A 25688-nucleotide genomic window follows, 5' to 3' on the forward strand; every position below is an offset into this window, starting at 1 on the left:
ATCTTCTCCTTGGCAAACCGTCACATTCGGAGTCCTTCTCCGGATGTGGGGGTTAGCTAAGGAGAAGATCTTGATCAACACCGTATCTTCATTTGACTTGTAGATCGATCATAGTGACAGGGCAATGTTGGTTGTGGGATTGGTGCTTCCTTTCGATCAAGCAAAAACAAATCTTTTCCCAAAATTAGACAAAATTTGGCATTTTTGTAATATTATGGGCGCATAGCCGCATATAAAAGTTAAAGTTTTTCGAAATGTGAGGGGATAATTTATGAGTAAGACACTCAAAATGACACAATTCGAGATTGGAAGAATCAAATCTTAGTACTCTTAAAATATTTTGGTTGTTTGGTAGAAGGTTTATATTGGCGATGGATTGAAGCTACATAATATTTTGAGGATTATATAGGACTTTAGAAGTTGACATTGTCATTAGTGAACTTAATGATTCTTTTACTTAACCACACTAGTTGTTATAAAAATTAAAATTAAAATGGAATCAAATTGCCGCATATTTGAGTTTTGGCTTATGGAATTATATTAAAAATAAGCAAAGTCTAATGGAATATCCTAAGAGAGTTTAATCACATGTAATTAAGGAGGATATTCCTACTGTGCCAAGTCAATTGGGTATATTCATTGTCTCTTTCGTATTTTCTTATTATATATTGCAACTTTTATGTACTATTTTTCATATAGTTTATTTACTAGGAGAATATTCATATTCTTAATATTCTTAATACAAAGTTGCATATTCAATTCTCATTTGCTTGTTGAATTGTTGTATATAACTTCGTCTTGATTACCAAGTTTTTGCGTGTGTGATTCGTTTTCCTATCTTTTTTATTTTTCTAGTTATCTGTTTTTTAGAAAATTAAACAAAACTATGAAAATCATAAAAGTAATTTCAAACTAGAAATGGTGAAGTACAAATTGAACTGTGATTTAGGAGGCAGAATAGTAATTATTTTTATTATAATTATTATGGATTTTCTCTAAATATGTGGTTTACATGCAAATCCAGTTTATCCTTATAAAAGTTGAATTGTTGATTATTAACTACATTATTTTTCTCCTTCAAAGAAAAAGAAGCGGTGCATTAAACATACGGCCTATGAAAGGATAAAACTTAACTACCAATTCAATATGATATTGTTTCTATTATTTTATTTAAAAAAAAAAAAAAACGTTACAATGTCTCCTTAATAAATAAAAAATGGTAAATGAAAGAAATATATTAGACCAAATATTGAGTACAAGGCTAAACAGCCAAACAAACTAGGATAAAACTCTAATGACATCTGATGTGGACAAAAAGAGTATGTCCACCATGGACCAATAACTGAGTTGCACGCGTCAAGATCAAAGTGTAACACCCCGACAATTCTCTCTTTTCTAAAATAATCTTTTAATATAAAACGTAGAGAATTATCAAGGCATTATCGCCCGTGTGAAAACGCAACGGCTTATTCAGAATTTTGCAGCGGAAAACATAAAACCAACTTTAGGTTTATAAATAATCGATTACAGGTTTAGTCCCAAAAATCAACCAACGAAAATAAGGAAATATAAATAGTACGACAAGTTTAAAGTCCAATTAAACAAACCCAAGTCAACTTAGCAAATCAAAACTAAATACAAGCTCTCTATTCCCGATCCCAATGATGCAACATCTTCAAACCTGCAGATGGACAATGCTTATTGATCCATAGAGACTGCTCACCAAAGATTGGGTCATCACAGGATCAATAAGGCATAGCCATGATCAACATGCACAAGCAAAAGCACGTAATCATCAAAGCTGAGTACTACATACTAAATCAATAATAATCCTAACATGATTCTATTAAACGAACAACCCTAACATGATACTAATGAACACAAACAAGGGCAGACAAAACATGATAGTTTGACGACCATACTTGACCAGACTAGACTAGGCTAGACTTTTTGCAATAATATTATTTTAGTTGAAATAGACAATGGACCGAGTTGTCCGTCCAGCAGTCTTCACTAAGGAAGACGAGGTACGGGCGCGACTCCGTAACCTCAGAGACCTGCGATATCGAGGAACATTTGAATAAAAATAGAACACGGTGATCAATCCGGTCTCAGAAAAGGCCATGGGCTACCACCATGAACCCCAACTCCTGTTTGTCCGTCACTTTAGACGTGCACGGTCTAAAGCTATTGCTACTCAGTTTCACTTTACATGATTTACAAATTGAGACTCCGTTATGACTCAACAATCACATAAGGCATGCAATCCACATTTGTTCACAATTGTTTTTATCTTGGAATTAAGTAAGTGATCACAAAGGCATCAATCAAGACTCATTCCAATTTATCCAACCTTTCCTTTAACCATGATCAACCCATGTATATGGGTATAAAGTTTCAACTTACTAAACAAGGTTCACCGCCCTCATAAAGTAGTGAAAAGCTAAAAAGGGAACAACAACCAACATATATAGAATAATCTAGCGTTCCCAACCAACATGTTTGTATCAATCATCCATACTAACATGTTACAGTTCTCATAATGCCATATAAGTTCAATATGTTCGTCCAACAGTATTAAACATGTAATTTCAACACAACCAAGTTCGTCAATAATATCAACATAACCAAGTTCAACAACAATCTCAACACAACCAAGTTCACCAACAAATTCAACATGGTTTCAACAATTAGCACACATTCCAAGCACACAGGTATGTACGTACCTTGTGTAAACAAACTGATAGGTCACTTTAACACTTTCAAATGTGGCCTAAAGAGAATTCTCCGCCTAAAACAACCAACAAATAATCCCAATCAATTTCTAATCATTGACAACCATAATAAAGCATTCTAAATGCATCCTAAGCATATCTATAACCTTCCCCAATATCAAAACTTAAACATTTGATTTCCTAGCATCATAATTATTGAACTAGTGATTGAAATTCGTTGAAAACTTTTTGCAAACATCGTACTTTAAATTTTCAGCAATATAAATTCATTTAAAAGCTTCACCAAGGTCAATCTACGTTCCTAGTATCTCAAAAAAACAAATTCAATAATCCATACTCAACCTACCATGATTTATAATCATAAAAACCTTGAATTTCATACTTTAAACAATCAAAATTAATTTTTCAAAATAATTTGATAATCTGAAAATTAATAACTTTATTATATAATTTGCATAATCTGAAATTTATAATTTAAATCACAAAACCCATAACTTTAATCCAAGAAAACATAATTCAAATTAATAAATCATGAATAAGCCCTAACTTAATTATTTAATTAACAAAAACTGAAAATCATATTCAACAATAAAAATTATAAATTTGATTCAAGAACATCATTTAAATTAACAAACTTTAATTAAAATAATTAGTTACTTAGGGTTTAAGAAATAACCAAGAATAAAGAGAGGAGGAGAGAGACTGTCGGCGAGCAGGGGCACGGCAGCGGCGGCACAGGCTGGGCGGCGACGCGGGGGCTGCGCGAGCAAGGTGGTCGTGAGAGCTGGTGGTCAGCGACGTGGCTGTTGGCTCGAGCAACAAAAGAACGAGTGAGAAAGAGAGTCACGCAAAAGGAGAACGAAAGAGAAAGAAAGAAGGAGAAGGGGAGAGAGGTTACCGGCGGCGTGGAGGAGGAAGGGTGGTCGTGGATGGCCACGATGGCGGCTGGGCACAGAGAAGGTGGTCGCGTTCGGTGGTCGAACGGTGGGGGTTGTTGCTGGTGACGAGAGAGGAAGAAACGAAGAGGAAGGGAGGATTGATGGGCGGCGCAGCGTGGATTCCTTGACGATGCAGCGACTGCGGTGGTGCGGCGGCTGCGAGGTGGTTGATGCGCTGGTGGACGATGGTTAAGCAGCAAGCAAAGGTGAAGGAAGCAGGGTTTGGAGGTTTTTCTAATTCACGTGAAGAAGAAAGAATAAGGAGGGTTTGGAAGCTTTGATTTTTTTCACGTGAATGTTGAAACAAGGGTAGGAATATTATGGGCTTATTTACTTTGGGTTTTACCAAGTTGGGCTAAGGTTAGAATTGAGCTTTAATGTTTGAATCCAAAACCGATTAGGATTGTTTTTCCAAATTCAATTGAACGGTTTTCGTAATTCGAATTCTTTTCAACATAAAATTCTAAAATTATTCTTGATTGCACAAACCGTTAACATATTTAGAATATATTTAAATAAAATTAAATATACATTAAATATATAATAAAGTTCAAAAATCGTTAAATATTTAGAACGTACTTAAAATAAAATAAATATACGTTAACTATATATTTATTATATAAAACTCATAAATTCTATTTAAATATAAATAATATACGTTAAAATATATTAATAAAATTTATAAATTTACGGGGGATTACAATCTACCCCTCTTAAAAGAAGTTTCGTCCCGAAACTTGACACGAAATTTCCCACATTTTCCCCAAAAGCTTTTAACTTATTCTTACTAGAGAAGTACTTGTGCCACCTATATGCACTCTTTTGCCAACTCAAAGTTGTTTGTGTTACTCATGAACACCTTTTCTTATGCGGAGAATCTATTTGCTTTGCATCAACTTGTAAAATTTGCTAAAATAAGCAATAAAATGCATAAAAATTCCATAAAATAGGTAAAAAGCGCGAATTTCTATCGCATTCTACCCCCCCTTAAGGAAAACGAGTTACGCCCTCGTAACTCACCTCAGGGAATAGCTAACAAAAATTCTCTTTCGACGAATTCTATCCTCAAAATTCCTATTTCACTAAAACTACTCACTTTAGACTTTTCACAACAGATGACGAAACAAAAGAACAAGTTACCACGAATTAAATAATGCTTAACTTGCGCGGAGTTAATAGAAAAAGTACCCGAATCTATATCGGCAGATCGTTCATCCTCATTCTGATTCATCATGTATAACTTTCCTGGAGCCTTATTCGGGTTGTTGTTATCATTTGCAGGCTTATTATAGTTCTCTTGATTGTTTTGTGCCCCTCCAGGCTTTGAATTTTGACCTCCAGACTGGTTAAACCTCACTTGGTTTCCACCTCCATTACTATTTTGTTCCTTTCTGTGCTTAATGAAGCACTCATACTCCCTATGTCCCCTTTTCTGACAATAGTTGCAGGTCACTAATTCTCCGTTGCAGTTCTTACCAGGGTGATTGCTACTGCACATCTTGCAATGATGCACTCTCTTAGATTGGTTCGAGTTCTTGTGGTGCCCCTGATTGTTTCTTCCTTGAAAATTTCCATTTCCACTCTCATTCCTATTCACGTTTCTATTCTTCTTGAAATTCCTCGGTTTTTCCCAACATCAAACTCTTTTCTTTTCTTCCCAACAACATTTTTCTTGTCCCTTCTAGACTGTAAGCCATGAATATGGGCGGTTCTCTCATACACATTCTCTAAAGCTGTAAAGGTTTCTCCACCTAATCCCAACTGGATCTCATTGGTCAACCCTTGCTCAAACATCTGAGCCTTTATCTCCTCTGTGGCTACAACCTCAGGTGCAAACTTCGACAGCGCTATAAATTTGCTATAATATTCAGCGATGGTCATACTCACCATCCCAAGGTTTATGAATTCCTGTGCTTTTCGTTTTGTTATAAAAGGAGGATAAAACTTTTCCCTCAATGCAACAACAAATGAGTCCCAATTAAATCCCTCGGTAGTACTTAGCCTAGTTTCATTCTCTCTCCACCACAGATCGGCTTTATCTTTTAGGTAAAGGACAGCTTGACCTACTCTCATACTCCTAGGGCAACTCACAGCCTCAAACAGTTTCTCAAACTCCCTAATCCAATTTTCTAAGAAGGTAGGGTCTGATTGCCCCTTGAAGTATGGTGGTTTAACCCTAGCAAGTCTTTTAAACATTTCCCCTGCAGAATTGGGGCGCTCAGTTCTTTCCTGAGTCAGCTTTTCCGCCAAGAGGCGAATAGCAACGACTAGATCATTGTTGTTGGCCATTCTAGAACGCGACCTGCAATTAGTATACTCTACTTTAGGTTCGAACATCACCTATACGTCATCCCATACAATTTAATACTTGAATTGACCATAAAGATCGCCTCAACCAACAATGTTCACATTAATACACATCATTTATGAAGGCACGACAATCGTTTACGAAGGTGCAACGATCGTCTACAAGATGCAATAATCATTGAACAATAATCATCCTCAATAATTTACGAAAGACATTCACACACTGCACATAAGGCATAACATTTTGAATCACATTGGTCATGAGGGTCTATATTGGCCCTCACTTCCTTTATGTACTCAAATCATTTAATATTATTGTGGCAATTAAATTGATCCACAATTCACACTGAGTATGCAACCAATAGAAAAATTAATCCATGACGTGTTACCTAAAGGTTGGGGTATTATGGAATCCTCAAAATAGAATAAAGAACAATTCCTTGAAAACTTTAACTTTTATTGCTAACTCCATCAAGGTTTATTACATCCTTCAAAATAATAAAGAACATTTCAAACTTCAATAAACTTTAACCTTAAACTGTTGTAGCTTTGCTACTTATTCTTTAAAACATAAAAGAGCTAATTAACTATTTATGACTTCAAAATATTTGTGGCCTCTTGCCTATCCATTGCTCCTGAAAGCTTTCGGAGTGAACTTTAGATCTCAAGATCATCGAACTCTTCTTCAGGGTCTTCATCGGGGTCTTCCTCAGGGTTTGCATCTTCTCCCATGTCTTCATCTTGATAAGGTCACTTGCCATCTCCTGTTCACTTTCGAGCTTGTAGACACCTACTTTTGTCCCCATTCCCGCAAGGGAAAGGTTCGATGATGAAAGCATAAAAACTCCACTTGACAACGCATCTCCTATAAAATAAACGAATCTCGATTCCCCATTTCATTTCACCCGAAACCTGCTATTTATGGAAACCTGCTAAAAATAGTAACTGCCGTAAAAAGTAGCGTCTAAAAGTGGCAAATCATAAAAGATAGAAACCTGTCAGAATTAGGTGTTGTTAGGTTATGATACATATGACAATTCATAAATCATGCGGAAAAACCATTTAGCCAGGAATACATATTATTTACACATAATCATATAGCATAGTTTAGAAGCATACTCTTTGTTGCGTGCCTTCCCTAGCTGCGCCCGAACCGAACAAGAACAAGTCTTTAGGACTCCAAGTGTCGTCCCTCCGTAGATAGTCCACAGCACGTCCGGATCCGCCTTAAGATTGACCAACTAGAATCGCCCTTAAGGTACTAATAATTTCGGCACTTTTAGGCAAGGTATGTGACTGAATTTTTCTCTCAAAAACTCACTTTGAATACTTGAAAACTCGTTATAAATTGTGAACCCAGGCCACATATTTATAGGGGTATGGAAAGAGAATTGGAATCCTACTAGGATACGAATTAATTAAATTAGAATCCTAGTGGAACTCTTATTTAATTAATTTATCTTTTAGGATTAGGAATTTAATCATTAAACGAATTATATACGCTTTAGGATTCGAGTAACACACTTCGAGTAATACGCTAGCACCGCACGCAGGCCTTGCGGCCCACGCACAGCGCCAGCCCACTCGTCGCAGCCCCGCGCGCGCGCCCAAGCTTCGGCTGGGCCTGGTCGCATGCTTGGCGTGTGGTTGTTGCGCTTGGCTTGCTGGGCGATGGCCCGGCTTCGTGCTGGGCCTTCGTCTGGCAGGCCTCGTCCGATGCTAATTCGTACGATGCGCTTCCGATTAAATTCTCGATTCCGGAATTCATTTCCGATACGAACAATATTTAATATTTCCGATTCCGGAATTAATTTCCGTTTCGAACAAATATTTAATATTTCCGTTTCCGGAATTATTTTCCGATTCCGATAATATTTCCGATTCTGACAATATTTCCGTTTCCGGCAATATTTCCGATTCCGGCAATATTTCTATTTCCGATAATATTTTCCGATACGTACCATGTTTCCGTTTCCGGCAACATCTACGACTTGGATAATATTTATATTTCCGATACGATCCATATTTCCGTTTCCGGCAATATCATCGTTTCCGGAGTATTCATTTTCTTGCCTTTGACGATCTCAGCTCCCACTGGAACCAAGATCCGTCGATTCCGAATATCCATAGATGGAGTATTTAATGCCATTAAATACTTGATCCGTTTACGTACTATTTGTGTGACCCTACGGGTTCAGTCAAGAGTAAGCTGTGGATTAATATCATTAATTCCACTTGAACTGAAGCGGCCTCTAGCTAGGCATTCAGCTCACTTGATCTCACTGAATTATTAACTTGTTAATTAATACTGAACCGCATTTATTAGACTTAACATTGAATGCATACTTGGACCAAGGGCATTATTTCCTTCAGTCTCCCACTTGTCCTTAGGGACAAGTGTGCATTTCCTAATTCCTTTGTCGCTCGATGCTTGCTCTTGAACATAAGGTAAGAGTTGTCATCCTTATTATGTCCAGAGGTGTTCCACGGTTTCAGAGTTCAACTGATCAAATAAACAGATAATCATAGCCTATGATTCATCCGAGCACGGCCATGCATTTCACAGTTTCTAGCTCTCCGAGTGGCCTTGTACAACTTTTAAGCATCTCATCCCGATTTATGGGAGGACAATCCCAATCTTGCGATCTCGAGATTAGACTTCGTTTGATAGGTGATTACCTGAGCGTTGCCTTTATAGCCTCCTTTTACGGTGCGACGGTTGGTCAACGTCAAAGCAACCAGTTCTCAAACAAGTAATCTCAAATCACTCAGGTATTGAGGATTTAGTGTCTAATAATTTTAATGAAATTTACTTATGACAGATTTTCATCTCTTACAGTAAAGTTTCATAGGTCTTGTCCGATACTAGTCTTCCCAAAGTAAGTATCTATGCAAATGATTATGACATTGCCATGTCCACATAGTTCAAGAAACAGAACTACTAGTCATCTTGCATTCTAGTCGTCTAACATTTTCTATGCGTCCAATTTTATAGAAAACTCCGACTAGGGACCATTTTCAACCTTTGACATTCAAGTTCACTTGATAGACATTTCTTAGTCACATGACTGGTCCTGACAGTCTATCTTGAATATATCGTCAAATTGAAGGGACTCATCATTTAATACTAAACCAAGATTAAATGGAATATGAAAATACATTTCATATATGATAAATGTTCAACCCCTAATGTTTTACAACCATGGGCCTCAAACCCATCTTTAAAACAGTTCATGGAATTCAAAGCTATGCTTGATTTCCAATGCTACAACGTGAGTGTTGCTTCTCACTTGTTGCATAGGTTTAGTTATCATGCTTTGCCAATCTTAACATCCTTTTCATCGAATGTTCTTCGAGATATGGTGATAAGAACTTTTGAGTATGTTTATTTTGTGATCTAGTCTTTTTTGCTACATTAGTGGTTCTACGCATTTTGCAATGAAGAACCATTAAGTCAACAGACATGTGATCTTCCCAAGTTCAATGAAGAACTCATTAATATAAACAACTCTGTTTTATTGCTTCTTAGGCAATAAGTACTTTTACTTCAACTGTTTAGGTTGCTAGTGATGCTTTGTTTGGATTTACCTATCCAAGCAGTTCATAGATATGTGGAAGACTCTCCAACTATATCTTAGAACATAGAAATTATTATTTTAATTTCCCACGCAACAACTCATGGTCTCCAATCCATGTTGCCATTTCGAAACACGATGCTCTATAGCTCGTCCTTATCAATGGTTAACTCCAAGGGAATCTTGCTTGATCCTTTGCCAGTGTTTATGCATGTAGCATCAATATTTAGCATATCTTTATTTCCTTGAATCAAGAACTATTCCTATGTACCTTTTCAAGTACCATAAGTATTCTTGATCTCAATCTAGTTGATCTTCACTTAGATCAATAGAGATTGGTATATGTTCGTCATGCCTAAAGTCATACGATACGTTTTTGGCGATCCTCATATTATATTATATACATGATAAATTCTTTTGCAGAATAATTCCCAATTGAATTCTATTCATGTAACTTTAGCTCATTCAGTTACAGTAGATACTGAATCCAACTAAATTCTTTGACATATAATATAGGTGAAGAATCTCATTAGATTCTTTGATGTTTAACTTAGTAAATGCTTATACATAGTTCAAACATTCTTTACTCAGATTTATTCATATGGGTCGAATATCTCCAGTGGAGACTTTCGTGTTTGATTTAGTAAATGCCATTACTTAATCCAAAACATTAATATAAGATCTTTGTAAATAGATCTTAATACCCAGTATGTACTAAGTTTCGCCTTGGTCCATCATTGATGAATAATTTCAAACCTAAGTTAATAGCATTTGAATGTTATTTCACAATAGAGAGATATGTGTGTGATACACATAGGACCAATTAAGTTTCATGTACTCCCACTAAACTTCTTATACATATATAAGAATTATGTACATTTTATGAAACTAAAATACTTATTAGCTTCACTAAATACACTTCCAATTCCCAATTGCTTGCTTAAATCTGTACTTAGATTTTATAAGCTAGCTTTCCTTTTCAAGCATTTATTTGGATCCACAAATCCTATGACATACCATGTACATATTTTATTCCAACATTTGATTGTGGAATACGTTTTGTCATCCAATTGCTATATGTACCAATATGCAATCATTGCTTGATTTATAGACTTGAGCATTACGATTATGCATGAGGTTTCAACACAATTCATACCATGAATTTTCTTGTAACCTTTAGCAACTAATCTAGATTTGTGTGTGAACATAATTTCATGTTTGATGGTTTTTATCCTTAAAACAAACTTGCAACCAATAGGTGTGAAACTATTTTTGCAAATCAACAAAATTTCAATTTTGTCATCTAAACATTGAGTATGTTTTATGGCCTCTAACCATTTAAAACATTTGAGTCTATATATGGCCTCTAACCATTTTAGGGAATCTGGGTTTCGTCATAGCTTTCTTACAAGTCACAAACTCATTAATCTACATGATAATAGTTTGACTGCAAGTTGTAGGTTTCTTCACTATCTAATAGAAGAATCGCATAGCTTCAGTGACCTGAACTCCATGATTCTTCACTATTTAATAGAAGAATCTCATAGTTTCAGTGACTTGAACTCTATGCCTACTTGGGTATAGAACATCAAACAATAGAATATCAATAGCCACTTGAAAGTCCTTTGAATATTCTGTTCTCCTTGAAGCACTTGTAAAGTCTTCTAAGAGATGTCTATTCTTTAAAGCCACTTCTAAAGTCCTTAAAGAATACGTGTTCGGATTTTCTAAAGAACTTCGAAAAGCCTCCGGAATTTCCGTTTATGTTTGTTGTTCGCCTCGAAGACTTTCGAGGTATATTTTCTCCCACTTGTCATTTTGGAAACAAATCTCCAAAAGGACATTATTTCGAGCAAACAAACATTATGTTCTCAAAAATTCGTGGTAGAAACAATACCCTTGTGTCTCATTTGAATAAATCACAATGAAACATATATCTATACTTGGGCCTTAGTTTGTCGAATGACAAACACTAAGCTCCCACTGAGTTTTGCAACTCTCTACATATATTTTATGAGAAGTTATTCTGAAATTACTTTTCAATAGCTTTGACGAATTTGGTTTAGTTTGGTGGTAGTTGAGCATTTTGTTTTAGAAATTATAGGAAAAGTCCTTATGATTCATCATTAATCGAATCAAGTACTAATTGACTTCGATTATTCCAACTAAGATATGCCATATCTTATGGACCTAGATTGTGAAATTACAACACACAATCATTGATGATCATATTTGGTCTTAAGTAATCATCAACATGATCTAACCTAGATCTTTATGATTTCTTGCCAAGTGGATTTTATACTTCTGAATCTTGGAACTACCCAAACAGATTCAAGTTATATCACATTTGAGTCAATAAACCTATATTCACTCAAATCCATGTGAAATAATAAAGTCATAAAATCTTTCTTTAGCTTTGAACTCTATTGTCTAGGCGTTCTAACAATAGTTCATATCTTTTGTTACTTTCAACAAGTAAGACTAGTCGTCTTAAATTGATTTAGAAATCAATGAACTTTCAAAAGTCCATCAAAATAGAGCTTTTGAATGTTAACTTGTTGATATGGTCTAAGCAACAATGCCAAAGATTAGTGGAACTCAAATCAAGGGTTTGATTTGAACCTAGTAAAGTTCTTTAAAGAGTTGTTTGTTTTAATCAAGCATATTGACTCATCCCGTAAATGACCATTTCATTCAAATAAACAAACAAACAAGCATTGTTTTTGTTCTTCTGAATGTGAGTCTTTCTGTGTTTGAAGCAGAAATTTAGGTATGCTGATTATGGAACAAAATAGCCATTTAGTTCCAGCCTTGAAAGGACTTAAAACAAACTAGATGACCCTACAGCTAATGTAGCATTGCCATGCTTCATTTCCCACTTGTAGGCCATTAGTGTAGCCTACCTTCCATTATTTGAGTTATTACCGAAGTAAGAACCTCAAGCGGTATATGATACCAATGAAGTTTGATTCCTAGGTCACTTCTCTTTAAACATAAACTTATAGGTAGAAACGGAATTATAAATTCCTTTCATTTGTTCCTTTGTTTTCCTATTTCTTGTACCCTTTCTTATAGTCTTAAGAATTGAATTCTTTAGTGTTGACTTTTATACTTTGTTAGACATGTCCAATGTCACCAACAAGGTTCTTTACCATTTTAATTTATGTTGAATATTTTGTTTCAACTAGATGATCTTACCAGAAGCTTCTAAAGTTCTCTAAGTATCGATCTATTCGAATGTCTAGGGACTAGACTCATTCGAGAATTAAATGAAAAAAAAGATTTTAGGTTGTTAACCATTGGTAAAGCTGAGCGTTTAAACTCAATGCTTTATGATCTCAAAACTACATTGTATTTTGAATTGACAAGCACCAATCGGTTCGCCATTCGACTTTGATACTCGAAAACAACCATAAAAGTCGCTAAAAGAAACGTATATTTTAAATTGCTCATTTTCTCTCATTTCCGTGAATCGTTCTTGGATTCATTACCAATCGAGGAAATTTACTGTTACCTTTCTAAAAGGATTTATTGCAGTGCAAGATATTTAATTATAAACAATAATTAAAACATTCATTGAAGCATGCAAAGTCTAAACATTTATCATGAATAATAACTTGAAAATGAAAGCAATCATGCAATTTGAACAAGTCATTAGCATTTTATTCGAATTATGTGTTCCGGCAGGTGTGAATAAAATGATTCCAAGACCCTAAAACCATTGAAGAATTAAGCACAGTTTGTCGACTCAATTCTAAAACATTTTAGGTAAGCAAAAGCCTTTTGCTAATAGTCTAGAAACTACTCTTGGTTGATAGGTACGTCTAAGAACTTATTAGGTAAACCTATCGATTTTGCCACGACATAAAAGGACTCCTTACTTATATCGTTGAGTTTCACCAAAACTAACGTGTACTCACAATTATTTGTGTACCTTGCCCCTTTAGGACCAATAAGTAACACCTCGCTGAGCGAAAACTATTACTAGATTGATGTAAAGGATAACCAAGCAAGTGTATATTTTGGCATGGCACCTTTTAACTCAATTTTTAAGTTTGGAACTTAAGGCTCTTACTATGTTGGTTAGATTTTAAGTGAACTAAAATCCTTAATCATGCAACATAATCAAGCTTTTCATCTCATGCATTTTAAGACATATTTAAAAGCAATAAATAACTTAAAACATGCATAAGATAAATGTGATCTAGTATGGCCCGACTTCATCTTGAAGCTTTAACTTCAAAGTCCGTCTTGAAAATCTCCGTGGGAGGCACCATTTTCTTCAAATAGGATAAGCTATAATTAAAACTAATTACAACTATTTGATGGTTCGCAGACCATATTTGAATTGAAAAACAACTTTGGTACTTTAGACCAATTACATTCAAATTAATGGTACGCAGACCATATTTTCTATCCTATTTGGGCCATACTAGTCACTTCATAACCTGCAAAACAGTACATATACAATATATACCATTCACCCATTCATTATCATGAATGGCCCACATAGCTGGTTAGTAAAACACATTATGCATCACGTAAACATTTGCAGCAATTAATCAAGGGCACCAATAATCTACCAACTATTCAGTCCTTATTAATTCTAATCAAGTTGTTTTAACCTTAAGGATTTGTAGACCTAATCAAGAGTTTATGACTAAAAGCGCTCCCACTTAAACCAATAAATTCATATGTTTTACTAATTTTAAACATAAAAATGTATTTCTAGTCTAACCGGAAACATACAAATTTAATTAAAATTTAAAGCTCATATAAATTTATAATTGAATCCAAAAAAATTTAATTTAATTTCAGTCGTATTTAAATTAATTCATGATTTTAATTTTAGTAAAATAATTAGAATAAATAAAATTTATTATAATTATAATATTCAAAATTAAAATCCAAGAAAATAATTTAAATTATTAATTTTAAAATTAATTAAACGGTTTTTTCATGAAATGCCCCTGAGGTTTGCAAAAACGCACCAAATACCCTCGCGTCTTTTGAATCACATAATATACCCCTATTTTTTCGTACTGTTCATGAGATGCACTTGGAGTTAACGGACGTTAGTCCGCCGTTAGTTACGTTTTACCATTTTGCCCTTAATTTGGGTTTGGCACGATTTACCTATAATTGTTTTACAGAAATTCAAAAAAAAAATCTCAATCTTCTTTTCTTTCTCTCTCCTCTCCCCTGTTCTTCCTCCTCCTTGAATTCTACTGGAACCCTAAAAAATCTGGGTAGATCTGCAAGAACCGCAACTTTAGACATAAACTCACACTTTCTATCTCCTACTTTTTTTTTGCAAGGGTTATCTTTGCAGCCAAAAGTCGACATACACGCACGTTTTTCCGATGGCTACGCCGCCACCGGAGATTTCGCCGTTGATTTCGGCAGATGACGCAACAGTGGATGCGCCGCCAGCGCCTCCTTCGGGAACAACAGCCGCCATACCGCCTGGACCTCCAGCGGTTGTTTCACCGGTGGGCGTGAGTTCTGTTTCGTCGCTGCCGACTTCGGGGATGTCGAAGGATACATCGACTGCTTAATTCGGTGGTTGGAATTGGGTTTGGAGGGTTAATTGTTATGATTGCTGTGGGCATTTTTGTCTTTTTCTATAAGCGGAAGCAGGCGGAGGAAGATCAGTTATTAATGGCTGCTCTGACTAAATAATTAGAATTATCTGATTAGGTATTTGTTTGTATTAATTATTCATTAATTGGTTGCTTGAACTTGTACGTTGAAGGAATTTTAATGTGGGCAAAGGGAGTAGTGTGATCCAGTTTGTTCATTTTTAGATCGATCATTAACTTTCTCTGGACTGATTAGTCATTTTCATGGTGAAAATTCAATCTCCAGTATTGTTTTTCTTTTTTTGGAGTAGCAAAAATAGTAATACGATTTCATTTTGTTCATTCTAGTACTAGCTAGTAGCTAGTCTGTTCCTTGGGTATGTCTTCTTAATTAACGAGTGCAATGTGACGTATGATAGCAACCAATTACTTACAAAGCTCTTTGATCTTGTGACGATATGTCATGAGCTATGTACGAGCAATATGATACAGATTGATCAAACTTGATTATACATCTTCTGATTCCTCTGCATTTTGCCTTATTGATGAAGTTAATTTGTCTAACCCAAACAATTAATGTCAATGATCTATGCTAAAACAAAATAGTTTTCATTTTTCTATCACTTGCATTGTCCTTCCCAGATGCTTCCTGTTGTTAGGGTCCAAGGGAAGTTAGTTTCTAACACATAGACAACAAAGGAGTGACCTTGATAACATATTTATGATGCCTACCAACATAGTGTTGCATCACATAGTTACCCAATCTTTCTTTGTTGTTCCAAGTTACCAACAAGGATCCTCATTTATCATACTAGGGCAATAAAAATTGTCTTACCAAGTGAGAAATATGCAAGTGAAGTGAACGACTATATTTTGATCCCTAGGTGTAATAAAACTAGCCGTTAGATTCAATTCCTGCAATTTGGGTATTTGGTGCAAATAAGTTTACAAATAGGTGTATATTGTGCAATAAGTTTATAAATAGGGGAATTTGGTGAATTATAAACATGACTTAACGGAGGACTAACGGAAGGTCGATTTAGGGGTATTTAGTGCAAACTTGGAAAAAAATAGGGGCATATTGTGTGATTCAAAAGACGCGAGGGTATTTGGTGCGTTTTTGCAAACCTCAGGGGCATTTCATGAAAAAACCGTTAATTAAAATTACATAAACTGAAAATTTCAAATTAAAATTTCAAAACGATCTAATCGCAACGCAAACACCTCACGCATCGCACGCCCATGGGCCACACGCACACAGCCATCGCTGGCCATGTGCGCGCAGCCCATGCGCTGCGTCGCATAGCTGCTGCTTCTACCCTTCGCAAGCCATCGCGCGAGATGGTGCTCGCTGCGCGCGCGCCAGCGCTCGATGCACGCGAGCTTGTGCTCGCTGCGCGCGCGCCAGCGCTCGATGCACGCGAGCCATCGCTCGTTGCGTTCGCTCGCCAGCGCTCGCTGCACGCGGGCCAGCGCTAGCTTCGCGCGCTCGCCAGCGCATGCTGTGCGCGCTCGCTAGCGCTCGCTTGGTGCGAGCCAGCGCTCGCTGCGCGCGGCATCGACGCTGGGCGCAGCACTCGTGGCACGCGAGCTTGCGCTCGCTGCGCGCGAGGCTGCGCGCGCTTGCGCGAGGCAGTGCGCATTGTGGCGCAGCTCGCTTGTTGCCCACACGCGACTGCCGTGCCTTGCCTTCGCCCATGCCCATTCGTCCATTGCTCATAGCCCACGACACAAGGCAGGGCTGCTGCCTTGTGCTCGTGCACCATGCCCTTGCTCATTGCATTTGTGCCGCATGGGCGACGAGCTCCCTTGCTCGTCGTCACATGCCCGCACTATACAACACCCCTTAAGGGTAACACGTAGCGTCCATTGCTTTGTGCGTGCAAGTTATATGAACGAATCGCATAAAATTTTAAATTTTTTTTTTATACTTAAAATTAATGACAAATTAATAAATAATATTAATTTCATAATTTTAGGGCGAAAAATCGAAAATTTATTATTCAATTGATTTCCGATTAACATGGATTCAAGTCTAGGTCATAAAAATTTAAAATTTATCATAAATTTACAATTTTTATGGTGGTTTTTAATCATAGGTATCTAATTAAATTATAATTAATTATGAAAATCAAATTAATTCTAAATTATTCTAATTTTCAACAAATTAATCATAATTACAAATTAGATTGCATAATTAACAAGGCTAGGCATTCAAACTTGTTAAACATATACAGTAGGTCAATCAAAAATTCAAGATTTACCAACAAGAATCGCAAATATTTAATTTAACATCTTAAATTTACGAAATTTTGCATTCGAAAAACTAAAACCTTCGAAAAGTCATAGTTAGGCTTCAAATTTGAGAATTCTGGGTTCAGCCGAAAATTACTATTTTTGTCAAAATTTTAGAATGCCTTTTACATGCGAAATTGACACGAAAATCACTCAATTTGGATGAGTAACGAAGAAACTGCCGAAAAACTGCGTACGTATAATTAAATAAACGCAATTTGCAATTAATTAACAATTACAAAAATTAATCACCCCTTTTAATTCTTGCAAATTTGTAATATTTAATCATGTTTATGCAATTTAGATTATGAAAATAATAAGAGGCTCGTGATACCACTGTTAGGTTATGATACATATGACAATTCATAAATCATGCGGAAAAACCATTTAGCCAGGAATACATATTATTTACACATAATCATATAGCATAGTTTAGAAGCATACTCTTTGTTGCGTGCCTTCCCTAGCTGCGCCCGAACCGAACAAGAACAAGTCTTTAGGACTCCAAGTGTCGTCCCTCCGTAGATAGTCCACAGCACGTCCGGATCCGCCTTAAGATTGACCAACTAGAATCGCCCTTAAGGTACTAATAATTTCGGCACTTTTAGGCAAGGTATGTGACTGAATTTTTCTCTCAAAAACTCACTTTGAATACTTGAAAACTCGTTATAAATTGTGAACCCATGCCACATATTTATAGGGGTATGGAAAGAGAATTGGAATCCTACTAGGATACGAATTAATTAAATTAGAATCCTAGTGGAACTCTTATTTAATTAATTTATCTTTTAGGATTAGGAATTTAATCATTAAACGAATTCTATACGCTTTAGGATTTGAGTAACACACTTCGAGTAATACGCTAGCACCGCACGCAGGCCTTGCGGCCCACGCACAGCGCCAGCCCACTCGTCGCAGCCCCGCGCGCGCGCCCAAGCTTCGGCTGGGCCTGGCTTTTGCGCTGGGCCTGGTCGCATGCTTGGCGTGTGGTTGTTGCGCTTGGCTTGCTGGGCGATGGCCCGGCTTCGTGCTGGGCCTTCGTCTGGCAGGCCTCGTCCGATGCTAATTCGTACGATGCGCTTCCGATTAAATTCTCGATTCCGGAATTCATTTCCGATACGAACAATATTTAATATTTCCGATTCCGGAATTAATTTCCGTTTCGAACAAATATTTAATATTTCCGTTTCCGGAATTATTTTCCGATTACGATAATATTTCCGATTCTGACAATATTTCCGTTTCCGGCAATATTTCCGATTCCGGCAATATTTCTATTTCCGATAATATTTTCCGATACGTACCATGTTTCCGTTTCCGGCAACATCTACGACTTGGATAATATTTATATTTCCGATACAATCCATATTTCCGTTTCCGGCAATATCATCGTATCCGGAGTATTCATTTGCTTGCCTTTGACGATCTCAGCTCCCACTGGAACCAAGATCCGTCGATTCCGAATATCCATAGATGGAGTATTTAATGCCATTAAATACTTGATCCGTTTACGTACTATTTGTGTGACCCTACGGGTTCAGTCAAGAGTAAGTTGTGGATTAATATCATTAATTCCACTTGAACTGAAGCGGCCTCTAGCTAGGCATTCAGCTCACTTGATCTCACTGAATTATTAACTTGTTAATTAATACTGAACCGCATTTATTAGACTTAACATTGAATGCATACTTGGACCAAGGGCATTATTTCCTTCAGGTGTTGCATTCCAACATAAATCCTAAATGAGATAAAAAACTACGAGAATCCTATTCCTAATAGGATTCGGAAATAAGAGTTACGTACTAATTAAAATCCTAACGAGCCTAGAGTTCGTAACGGGCCCAGACACATTTCGTCACAAAATTGATACGCGCTAAAAGACTCGAATTAATCTCAAACTCTACGGATTTTAGGAATCCGAATCTGACTAAACAAAACTATCCAGACCCTATTTTCAACGCCTGGCTCTGGGCGCCGAAATCTTCGGCGCCCAGGCCTGGGCGCTGAAAATACCTGGGTACGTGTTTTTTCCTAACTCTTTGCGGATTAGAACTCTGCAATTCTATCTTTCCACGAACTCTTCCCTATAAATAGGCCCCTAGTTTCGACGTGAAAGAACACACAACAACACATAATATATTCTGAGTATTGACTCCAACCCTTAGCCTAAGCCTCTCGCTGCGAAATTGTTCACGGGTTCTGTCGCAATCGATCCATAAATCGAACAGAATGTATCCTGTCCCATAATTGAGATTCGTTAAATAAAAAGGAGAAATAGCAAAGTCAAAGTGGTTAGTTTTCTGAGAACCGTGACGCACCTCTCAAGGGTGCGTCGTAATGTGTCCCTTTTCGATGATTTAACTGCTTTCCTCGCCCTTTTTATGAACTGTTAAACTAACCTAATCTGATTGTTCTATCACGCCTAACAAATATGATATTTTTGGGAAATCGGATTATCATGCTAGGTCCCTTAATGCTATTTAAACCAAATAATTACGATCCAATTAGTATTATATGTTGCATATTGCTAAAATCAACTCAGATTAGTTTAATAGTTAACGCATGTCCCTTCAATTATTTATGCTGAGCTAGTAAGGATATCCTGCCTCTGGAGTTATCGACGAGCGAATTACTCCTCTCGGTAGTTATAGTCCCCCGAACCCTCAATCTCTACCTTGCGGGTGTATATTGAGAGATCCCCACACCAGGGATCACAAGGGAACCTACGGCCGTCGTGGTCAAACATAATTGCACTCCCTTTATGTCACGATAACCGGGTTTTGTCAGTTTTTCTCATTTTTGTTAAAAACTGAATGACGACTCCTATATTACTAGTCAATTGGGTGTATACTCACAGGAAATCCAATTACACTTGATTGAATAAAAAGAATCGTCACACCCACGAGGGACAAGGTCACGCATTAGCCTCGCGCTTTTTCGACCCCCTCACAGTGGCGACTCCACTGGGGATAGTGAAGGAAATACTCGTGCTTGTAGGTAATCAAAATAGCCGAAGGGTGAAACGATCCTACCCCGCGTTTATTTCCCCATCAAGTTGGGACGACCTGAAAATCAGCATATTAATGTGAACGGGCAGAACCTCATAACGAATCTCGGCTCCCTCGGGAGTTGGGACTAAGGATACCTTTTTTCGCCAATAGGGGGGTGCATACGCCGCGCATGTTTCCCACTCGGTACTTGTGCAGGTAGTACACCTATCGCTCGCCCATTAGGTCCCTCTCGCCTGCATGCCCCCTTGGCTTGCACTTGCGGGTTGGCCTCTTGAGCGAAATTCGTCTGTTGAAGACACTACCTCGACCGGGGCATGTGTTGGATCTACGATAGAAGCGGTACCAAGCCAGGCGCAAATAAACTACCCATAGAAGCCTATCATAAACTACGTGGCATATTTAATTTTCAAATCCATGTTTGTAATGTAGTTATGTGTAGCGAAATATGTGATTGTGTGTGACAAACTATCCTAGAAAACCAACAACCTTGAAAACTGCCCAAACGTTCATAGACTAATTTGCCAAAGAGTTATACCGAAACACGTGTTCCGCAAACCCGAATGATCGCCACAAAATAAGCGACGCTCGGGATGGCCTGTAACGAATCCCACAAACGCTGCACAACGCGTAAAGGACGTTATTAGGCAAGCACGCAAAATTAAGTCGCATAAAACAAAAGAATATACGCGAACAGAAAACGAGTACCACTCAGGGACGCATTTTCAGCGCCCCTGGCTGGGCGCCAATATTTCTCACGCCCACTGCTGGGCGCTGAAGTTGCTTCCTGGCCTTTTGGTCAGGCACAGCAGCCTCGGTGCACGCGCATAAAAAATATATACGTAGCAAAAAAAAAGACTTTTCGAAAAAATTGCTACGAGGGCGTAAGAAAAGCACTCGATTTCAAAAGCGACTCGTAAAAAATTAATAACTCTTTGCGTCGTTGTTAGGCCTCCTACGACGACAATGCTCGGCACTAAAAACCGAACATGCTAATAATTATGAATGTCACATGGGCGAAGTATTCAAAAAAAATGTTGGAATAAAGTCTTCAAGAAAAAAAAATGTTCAAATAGAAAATAAATAAATCCGAGTCTAGACTAGGCTATGCCGAAGTACAATCTAAATCCTAAGTCTTAGTTGTCTTATCCATAGAATCAGTCCTAATACTTGGTGTTGTTCTGCAAGCTAAAAGGGTAAACCATATTGAGTCTCCCCTCCTAACATTTAAATCAATACGCACCCATATGTAATTGTCATCCCTTGCTAAGAATCCACGGCCTCAACACTCTCTCTCACCAATAAAAAGAACATATTATTTAATTCAAGTATTTGCAAAATGGAAACAGTCACATTCTGAAAATCATTCCCCCATAGTCGCACAACCCCCAAAGTGAACCTAAGGTGTCAATACCATTGGCAAAGAAAAAATTAATGGGCTCAAGGCCTATAATCACATTGGGTCACGACTATCATAGTCCTCTCGAGTCACTCGCTCCTTGAAATACTACTAAGTACGGACTAAAAGATTTTCCATGAATGCAACATGACGAACCATGAAAATACCCAAATCGGCATACCATAAGGCTACCATTGGGGTAAAGCAATACACACTAAGAAGGAAGCCGCACTAATGATTCTAGTCTTGCAAAAATAAAAATTCGATCTCCCCAATTAACTACCTTGCCAACATTAAACAAAATGGCGCATGACAAATGAACACCCAAGGGTTAAAATCTAAAGTGTCAACCAACGAAAGTTATGGTCCAATTAGCCTAAGTCTGAGAGTTGCTTGGTCAAGTATTATAGGCTTACGCCACGTCATTATTTTGAGTCTAGGCCACCTCCTTGTATTCATACACGGGATATAATCAGAAAGATTAATGAAAGTTTGAGTCTAAATCACAACTTCCAATTAAATCCCAAAAACTGGAATCTCAAAGAAACAAAAAATTACTTTCGATGTAATTCTTTCGTTAAAATTCAATAAGGTAAAAACAACATTTTGAATCTACGCTATTTGCATATTTTAAGAAACGACTAAATACGCTTGCAAAGTAAGACAATTTAAAGGTCCACCCTAGGCCTACTAAAATTAAAGGTCCACTATAGGCTACCAAACGAGGCTCACTCAGTCTCGCCTCGTGACTCAAAGACCACAACCCTCTACCTTTTAGCCCAAATTAAAAAATTGAAGAATTTATATTAGGGAGGAATCCCAAGGAAAAAAGAAAGAAAAAATAGAAAGAGAAAAGGGAGAGCGAAAAGAGCAAGCCAGGGAATACTTATCCCATAGTGCAACATTTACCTAAGTAAACGAAGGAAAAGAATTGAGTCAACCAATCCAAATCATAAAATTCTACGATGTCTACCCTTTCCAATCCTTATGCTCTTAGACGCCTTCGCTCTGGGCCCCTGTTCAGCTCATCTAACCCATCCATGTTCTCATTGCCATAACCCAAGAAACCATTACCTCGACTCTTGTTCTTGAACTTGTTGTCAACTGCAAACCACGCACGGCCATTGACACGTGCGTCATACCCATTATTTCCAAAACTTGCTCCTACACCACCATTAGCACAATGACCGTATAACTTGTTTGGATACATCCTGTTGATATACCCTTGAGCCGTCCCCATGCTATTCATTGGCCTTGGTAGAAGTAATCCTCATGCTCGACTAATACCTATACAACTTATCCTATCTCATTCAACCCGTCTTTCAAGCCGTCTTGAGTCACGAATAAAAAAAAGAAGACAAATGAAAAGTACATTCTACACTTAACGCTTCACAAAAATAATAATAATAAAAAAATATATACTTTGCAAAGCGCCTTTAAAGTTCGTCTAAAAAAGGGGGCATATGCTTTAGCGCACCAAAAAAAAAAGATCCGCCCAGAAATAATTTTCAGCGCCCACAGCTGGGCGCCGAAATCTTTAGCGCCCCAGCCTGGGCGCTGAATCTCTCTGCCTGCCAAATTTTGTCCAAAAGTGCTCATCATTTTATCCGCACATACACGGAAAAATAACGAACACTTGGAGGGGTACAGCACGTATTCAGATATACGTACCACCAAAGAAATACATGTACTCAATCAAAAAAATATAAAACAAATTTTTTGGCTTACGATAAGGTAGCAGATTAAGATAATAATAAACTTCACTTATTCTACCGTTTCAAACAATATGTTTCCACGTCAGAACATACTTATCGAATTCGGCATTCTAAGAAACCATTTTCTAGGCTAAGAACTACGCAAGACCTGATTCCAAATTAAATTTATTTAAGGCGGATACGTAGGCAATCCATGATTCGGTCCAACCAATTTGCAAAAATATTAAAAGCCTATATAATAACAAGAATAAGAAATAGAGTCCCTTATTGAAATTTAATTACTTGCAACCCAAGTCGAAAGAAAAATAGAAGTCAAAGGAAGAATCCAACTCATCAAAAATGCCCAAACGAGCATACATCGAAAAATAATAAGGGCACGTACCCTTGCCAGAAGAAGCACTCACACTCCTAGGCACTTAGCCAAGACTCAAAAGATCACTCTGCCTCAATTGAATGGGGGCTAGCGCAAGCGTCCATGACCTCTAAAATACTCAACTTGACCCACCCTAAAGCGAACTAACTCACTTAGCGACTTTCTTTCACCACTAGACACAGTCATGATCGCCAACAAGTAGTAAGGGCAGTAAGCTTGCAATAAAGAGGATTGTTCTACGGCACCGCCCCATCGTTCCTTCGAACTCAGGGCACCCGTTCATGGTAATTCAAATGCTTGCTAATCCCCTTTGAAAAAATAAATGGTACATTGTCAATAGGACTTGGCACTTAACCAAAGCTCACCCTACTCAGACATATGACACGGGCATCTAAAATCGAAATCTAAAAGCATCATTAATGGGAAGACACGATAGCAACTGGGGGCTAAAAACTGAAATAAAAGAGCTAGGGAAAGAACTAAGTATACCTTGACCTTTTGTACAGACATACACCAAGTAAATCTAAGTGAATTTGAAAACGGTTTATATTCCCGCCATTCTGGAAAAGACGGCCCTAAAAGCCTAAAGCATATGCCAAACAGGCACAAGTAATATCTTGGCGCCTGCACCCTGGCTTCCAGCAAATCCTTAGACAACATTCCAAAAATCATAACAGTATTTTGATTCACTCATGTAATCCTGTACGAACCCTTCTATAACTCAACCTACTTAGGACACCTCGGATTGTACACAGTAGGACTCGGATTTTAAATGATTTTCAAATGATTTTTAAAAGACTTCTTCGAACCTAATAAAGTGTCGTTGGTTTAAGCTTAGTGTGCGTCCATCTCAACGTTGCAAGTGAGTCAAAAAGATTTTTAAATATGATTATGGGTAAAGAAAGGCACCTAGCTTTTAGTCAAGGCACACTTCAACATGTGACTACCTTGACCATGGCAATGTCGCACAATACGACATTTACAAGAGAAGTAGCAAATCACTACTCGAACATACCCCGCACTAAACGAGTCTGGTTCAAACTATTCATGATCCGTGTCACCATGATTGCATAAAAACGTATGCAAAGCATTATAGCACCAAGCCAATCCCGTAGCTACAATTGGGGGCTTGAGAAGAACACTCTAAAAATGCTCGAAATGACGATTTTATCGCAAATTCTCGACGCTAATGCTATACATATGTCATAGGGGCTCAATCCTAAGCTTTAATCGTGCAAAACGAACCTTAGAATGGCTACAACCCCTCCCAAATTCTAAAGCACTACTTAGAATATATAAAGTCACCCCACTAACAAAGGTAACTGAAAATCGCGAGTCACCAAAACTCCGATCAAACCACTGCACATAACGCTCGCCCTATAAAGCGTCCGTTACACAGTCTACATCGTTCCAGAGCAAAAGCGAAAGAAAAAAAATCAAAAAAAACTGTCAAAGTTCTGCCCAGAAATCATTTTCAACGCCCAGAGCTGGGCGCCGATATCTTTAACGCCCCAGCCTGGGCGCTGAATCTTTCTGCTAGCCAAGTTTTGCCCAGATACAAAAACAAGAAAGAAACACCTGTGAATCATCGCATCGAGCGAAGTATAAGCCGTGCAAACCCACGCAGAAGGTGCTACACTTGTTCGAGCACCTGAACGATTCAGCACGATGAAGTACTCCAAATAATGATATCCCAACACTTTGAGGAATGTTCTAAGACACGCCGTTAGGCCACACGACTTCTACATTAAGGATTAAAGG

The 25688-nt window shown here is 37.5% G+C and overlaps 1 long non-coding RNA gene across 1 annotated transcript; it reads right to left on the reverse strand.

Annotated features, from left to right (window-relative positions):
• Window positions 1-1493: 1493 nt before the first annotated feature.
• LOC130467123 (uncharacterized) lies at window positions 1494-3963 on the reverse strand. Its single transcript, XR_008927284.1, has 4 exons — window positions 3634-3963; window positions 3412-3538; window positions 2727-2791; window positions 1494-1715 (listed from the first exon to the last, which is right to left on the reverse strand). It is a non-coding gene; the product is annotated as an uncharacterized lncRNA (long non-coding RNA).
• Between the last annotated feature and the right edge of the window lie 21725 nt (window positions 3964-25688).

Source organism: Spinacia oleracea, chromosome 2 (genome assembly GCF_020520425.1).
Source record: "Spinacia oleracea cultivar Varoflay chromosome 2, BTI_SOV_V1, whole genome shotgun sequence".
Lineage (NCBI taxonomy): Eukaryota > Viridiplantae > Streptophyta > Magnoliopsida > Caryophyllales > Amaranthaceae > Spinacia > Spinacia oleracea.